A 6813-nucleotide genomic window follows, 5' to 3' on the forward strand; every position below is an offset into this window, starting at 1 on the left:
AGAGAAGCTTTCTAAACAAAAGGTAACTGTAGCATGAATTCAAAACTGTTGAACACTAGTGTACAAGGACAATCTGGTTGGTTCCTTATATTAATTTTTTCATGGACCCTTTAAAAATCATGTCTTTAGTGGCCACTGGAATACTTCGCCTATCTTAGTTGAGACATGTTTGACATGACTTTGTACATGAGGAAATGACGAAATTCAGAATTCTTGAAACATAAAAAAAGTCATGAAAGAAATAGCATGAGTCTTATCAAACCATACAATCCTCTTAATTTTCTCCCATTGATCACTAATGCTGAGGTCACCTTTCCAAACCGTGGGGCAGTCTTGTGGAATGGAAATGGAGCCTTCTGATGGGTTGATGTCTTCTGACTATCTGATAATATTTTTTATGCCTAGGTAACCATTCAAAACCGAGTCTGTCTGGTTTTGACACTAGCGGTAGGGACCCGGACTTAAAATCACCCCGGACCCCGGAAAAAATACGTCGGGACGAGGCCGTAACCTAATTATGACCATGACAGCCGGAATCCGCCCAGCTTCATGGCGCCGGCTGGCGTCTAGACTGGGAACATGCAGCTTGGGCCCCGTTGGAAATGTGACTTCTGCATTAGGAATATTGACTTACGAACAACTACAAGTTTAGTACACGTGCATGCTACATGGGCTCATAACAGTGACTTACCACAGCCCTCCTCATCACTCCCGTCCGTGCAGTCTGCGATCCCGTCACAACGCTTCCAGGATAGGATACAGGCAAGTCCGTGTCCACAGCGGAAATGTCCCAGAGAGCAGCTGAGTGCTTTACGTGTACAAAGTTCATAAACATAAAGTTCTTAAAAAGGTATCATGTATTTTTGCACCAAAATTGGAATTTTTTATTACAAAATTTTTTCTGTGATGTAATTTACTTGCACACAAATTACAACATGTGATATGTTTGTTCCTGAATTTCGCATTTTTTAAATATATAATTGGCGCTAAAACACTCTGTTGGGTTAAAGCTGTCCAGAGTACCCGGTCGCCTACTATGCTTGAAAATTTGGAGGAGAGGCAGATGAATAAAGGACGAGTACAACTATGTGCTACTATGTCACCTAAATATTATAAATCAAGATACAGACATATTTATTATGATGTATTATGGTAACTGGTTTCTGTAAAAATGTGTATCCCATTTACATAATCAATATCTGCCTGTGTTTCGTTCTCAATCACCAATGTCACAAGCTTTAATAGTCATGTCATGGAATGCACCTGATATATAGAATTTTCCCATGAATTATGCAAATTATTTACTGCATAATTGTCACATCATTATATCAAGCATCACGTACGCTACCTACATAGCAAAAATCACGACGATACGTCAACCGGTTCTTGAGGGTTTTTTTAATATTTTCAAACATATAGTCCTGCAGTTCAAAAGCAAGCCGCTGGGGGCCCACATCATTTCTTCCCCACCACAAGAGCTACCTACCATCCAAATTTCGTCACTACATCATGAAATATCAAAAGCGGAAGTACCATAACAAGCCGCTAGGGGGTCCAAAATCTAATCATTTTCAGGTCCCATCAAGACCCATCCACCTACCAAGTATATCAAGACAATCCATTAAGGACTTCTCAAGTTATCGTGTTCAAACACACACACACACACACACACACACACACACACACATACACAATCACTTCTGAAAACATAACCTTCTTGGCGAAGGTAATAACAACATGTATGTAAGGAGTAACATAACTTAGAAACTTTCGATTCTAAGTTTACAACGGTTACCCTAAACACAAGATTGCCTTGATAAAGTATCTAAGAAACCAAGACAAATGAAATAAACTGATACAAATGAAATAAACACAAGGCGTGCATTTGATAAATATTTACTGTAATTTTAAGAAAAACTTATGTTGGTTTTATAGAACGTTATGTGACATACCTTCATTCAGCTGGCAGATAAACTTGTAAGCAGAGGAGCACGGTGCGTCATTCCAGCTTGATCCATAGTAGTTCGCGCAGTTTTCTCCCTCGTTACCGTTGGGTTCTCCCGGCTGCCAGAGGTTCCAGTCGGTGCTGATGTCGTGTGGAGTCCCGTCTTCCCACACCCACTCACCTTCATTGTTCCCATCATTTAGGCCAAACCAGAAATGTGAGATTTTATTCACGATGTTCTTCAGCTCTCTCACGAAGTTGTCCACGTCTCTGTCCTTCGGCATGGCCAGGAGCGCCCCGTCCGCTGCACACACCTCTCTGGCCTGGCTGTAGGTTTTGTCTTGGTTGTACGCCTTGAAGCACGCACCCCCGTATGCAGTATAGCCAGAGGGACAGCCTGTAGAAATATAATACAAAACGGTATAGCTGGGTCTTTCATTTGACATTGAGACTATTTAGAGCATTCTTACCACTTTGCTAGTTAACTACTTCTACACTAAGTCTCACTCTGGAGTAACAACAACATGAAGGTTAATTCGAAGTACCTATGCATGGTTAATGCAAGCACGTGCAACCTACACTCTCAAGAAATTTATTGTACTTTAAATAAGTACACTTACACTGGTAGAAATATATTTAACAAGACGTAGTGTGCATTATGAGATAAAAATCATTCTAGGTGCTCCGGGGGCATCATAAATATAATTAGATGGTCGAATGGTGCTAACAATAGAGCAATTTTAATAAAATCTGAATGTACCTTTATAAACTCAATTACAGAATCTACAAAATTGTACTTTAGCTTAACGTAATCACATATGCAAAACATCAAGGCCTACGTTATACTAATACGTGACAACTGATTGGTCGGCATTGTTTTGAAGACGAGGCACCAGACGATATTCTACTCACAGCTCAGTCCATCCTCCTGCAGTTCCCAGGAATCACGACAGGCGCACGTTCTTCCCCCCGGATGGGCAAGGCAAAGCTCCCGACATCCTCCATTGGACGAGGAACAGGCTGACATGCGGATAAATGAGCAAGTTAAGATTCCAGATATGATTGTGTAAAAATAAATTCTCAAACAGTTCAGTGGTAAAAGTCAGTTGCTACAGATTGCAAGGTTTTTGCAGGTAAAATATACTATGACAGCTCAAGCTAGCAGAAGTTATAACAGCTAAGTATATTTTCACTAGCACCATATTTGGTTATTAACTATGAACGTTATTTTTGCACAATATATGAATGTTTAAGCCATTATTGCTCGTGTCTCATACATGAAACCCTATCATTAACCAAGAGGTAACTGCACTATCCATAATTGTCTTTTTGCATTTGATCAATTTGAGGCTATCTATATAGGTTATTTATATATCATGTATCAACTTATTACTTATTTCCCATTGGTTATCAGGCCAAAACCTTACCAGTGGTCGTTTTTTTTTCAAATAACCGAGCCCTTTTGGACCGTACCATTATACAGGGGACAGGACACTAGCAGTAGTGTTACGACTCGTAATATTTATCTACTAGTTTATTTCAAACAATTGCATGACATGCGGATTGATTGATTTCGAACAAGGCAATTAATAAGATATAAATGGAATTTCAGCAGAAAAAGACTAAACATAGTTTTTGACACCCCCAATAAAAGTAGTACTGTTCCAATGTCACTTGGTGACCGTAGACGATCTCTTTTTTGTCCATGCCATCTTGTTTCGTTCGGCAATAAAGGGATTTTTCAGCAATGAGGGAATTTCATATAGGAATTTGTGTCAAATAACTGTGTAAGTTGGATAGGCTATATGATAACGCAAATTCCCCGCCTTATCCTCGGTGTATATAGTGAGGTAATCCCTCGTGCACGCTCACTCTGTGGTTTATCCGGTGGTTATCCCACCTGACTAGGATATCTCACCATATACACTTCGGGACGGGGCATTAACTCATTGTTAGTCGCTCTGTAAATTGTGTCCTGATTTGTACTGTGTGATTTTTATTGATGTTTCGTCGCAGCTAGCCCCCTACATGCATTCAAGTCAAGCCAAGTCAAGTCAAGTCAAAGCGAAAGTTCATAGCAGAAAACTTGTAACAGGCACAAAGTTAGGCAGAGTTGTACAGGGCTACTGACTATTTAACCCTATTCAGACCAGGCTTTTTGGTCATGCTGCGACCGGGGTGTGGGGCTTTTAAGGCCCACCCCCTTTAACTCAACAACCACTTATGGTATGGCCACTAAATTTTAAGAGAATAATGTAGTAGTAAAGTTAAAACATAAAGACAACTTTGGTGTAATTATGGCGTCATTTATGTAATTTTTGTGGCGTATTTATGTTGTCGACCACCTTGGATCGTCAATCTCGAATCTTTAAAATTACATTTTTACAACATACAGCCTCAAAATGCAACGTTAAAGGACTAATGTACATATGTTTATATAGACGTTTTATGTTAAAAAATCGGAGTTTTGATTAAAAAATAGTAAAAAAAAACGCTGTTACACAAGAGCTAATGCTATGTTTCGCCATATTGGATTTTGACGCCTGACGTCATACATTATGAATTTAAAAAAAAAACAGCCTGTCACGCCAGAACCCCGTTGCGATGGCAATACGAATCTTTATCAACTTACCTAATCAATATAAAATTGTTGCCAGAATTTTTTTTGAAAAGTCGCAACGGTTCTAGCGCAAGCCATTCAGGCTGTAGCGTCACTATAGTAGGATTACCAGATATTTACTCTAAACTAGTACACGTTATATGTCGAATCTATGACACACATTATTTATGGCAAATACATTATAAATTGTGAGGTAGATAGTTCTAAAAGACTAGTTATACACGTTAATCCTTCTGGTAAAATCTGCACAAAAATTAATAGATAGAAGACACAATGAGGAATTGTGTGCTACACTTTTTTACTGTTTCTTTTTTGCTATGATATTAACTAAGATATATAAATTGTGTCAGGACGTAGCATAAGAACACGAGCATCATTCTGCTTGTCCTGTGTATGAAATGAAACATTACCAGAGGAATAAACTTTCACAATCACAAATCAAATATATGTAACTTGTGTTGACATAACCATATTTGATGAGGTCTCCAAATTATTGTTAATTAAGGTAATAATACTATGCTCTTTAAAATAACACTGACAGTAACACTCTTACAAACACCGGGAATATAACCTTCCTGGCAAAGGTAATTACCATTGGTGACGTTAGGAGGCGACGCCGTGGACAGGAAGAAGTCAGGCGACCGAATCAGGCCATCAACCAGAACAGTCTGATCCATGCTGGACTTGGATAACCTGGAGTTGTGATATATATAACGTTATGTCAGCAAATCGTTTCACATGGACACTGAAGGGAAAATGCATGACCTTTTCATGCTTTTGAGGTCGTCTTAAAGTATCCATGATAACTACAATTCCTACGAGAGCGTTAAAGTATATGAAGGGGGTCACTGGACGGAAAACCGAATTTCCACAAGTTTCCAAGCTGGGACACGTTGGTGAAACCTGACGTGTCCCAGCCGTGTACATAAGTTTCCACGGGTGCCCCATCCTGGCGTGTCCAATGTAGGAAACTCGTGCACACAATGGGACACGCGAAGTGTCCAGGATTTCCCACTGTTGGAAACGTCTCGTGTCCTGACTAATTATCGTCACAATGGAGTATCCAACCTAAGAAAAACGGTATGACAATCTATAAGCAGTTTTGTTGTGTTTGTTTACACATATTGCCATGGGACTTTGCGAGTCTGGCTTTACATAGCAGACTATTTTGCATCCGCACCATGCTATATAGATTGACCGCCGCTAAAGAATCTAGCAGGATATGCAAAGGTTGATATGAACGCCGGGGTCTAAGAGTTTCCTGAAGTTTATACTTAGTACATGTCGTTAACGTTTTCTGTACATGGCCCTACAGCGCATGGATGTACAATAGAAATAATCATCACTCCGCTTTAGTAAATTTTCTGCTAGAAATGGCGTGAACCCCTGATACATTTTGGCGTATACTATCGGTAAAGCAAGAAAGCACGCCGACGGACGCCGATAGGGTGTTAGATAAAAATTTACAACACATTGTTGTGAACGAAAAGAAATAGCTGAAGATAATAAACTAAAGACTTGATCACGCGCGATCGTCTGTAGCGCGTTTTGTTTTGGGTGCCAAATTATAAACTCAGCCTAGAAGTGCAGGGGACGTGCAATTTTGAAATTTCTACTGCAAACATTATGTTTATTAGTGGAAGTCATAAGTGATCATGATTAGTTTTTTTTTGTTTAACTAAGAGATACTAGTATTGTAATGCTTCGCAGTATTTTTCCGATGTATCTGTTTCCAAACTTACTTGAATATTACCATGTCGACTATAACCCTTGCTAACTAACAATGTACAGATTTCTTTGTCTGGTAGCTCGGCTTTCTGCATAAATTAACGCCGTATTATGTCGGCGCCATATTGGATCTACGGTATATAATAGGCAAAAAAAACACAACTACTGGTCAGAATTTTCCCAAACAAGGCTATTGGATAACCTCGACCTTGATATATTTCACTTGCAAACATGTCAGTTTTCGTTGGTGATGAGGGAGACCCCCTTGGCGTTTTTCAAATATTTGCCCACTGTTATGTAAAAATGATTTTTTGAAAGAGACAAAAGATGCTAGGTTTACCTGTACGTTGTTGTTAGATGTGTATTGTGGTGTAATGGTCAGACGAGATGGCGTCTATGTTTAAAAATATCCCTGTTTACCATGTTTGGATTTTGTAAAGGAGCCTTAATTTAACTTCCTTGTTTTCATTTCATTTTCTTGAACAAGAAGTTGTAAACATTACACAGGTAAACTGCATAT

The 6813-nt window shown here is 39.2% G+C and overlaps 1 pseudogene; it reads right to left on the reverse strand.

The window, feature by feature from the left end:
• Positions 1-5245, reverse strand: part of LOC109473208 — a 13002-nt pseudogene extending 7757 nt beyond the window's left edge.
• Positions 5246-6813: the final 1568 nt, after the last annotated feature.

This window comes from Branchiostoma belcheri, unplaced genomic scaffold, assembly GCF_001625305.1.
Source record: "Branchiostoma belcheri isolate BF01 breed outbred unplaced genomic scaffold, Haploidv18h27 scaffold293, whole genome shotgun sequence".
NCBI classification, from domain to species: domain Eukaryota; kingdom Metazoa; phylum Chordata; class Leptocardii; order Amphioxiformes; family Branchiostomatidae; genus Branchiostoma; species Branchiostoma belcheri.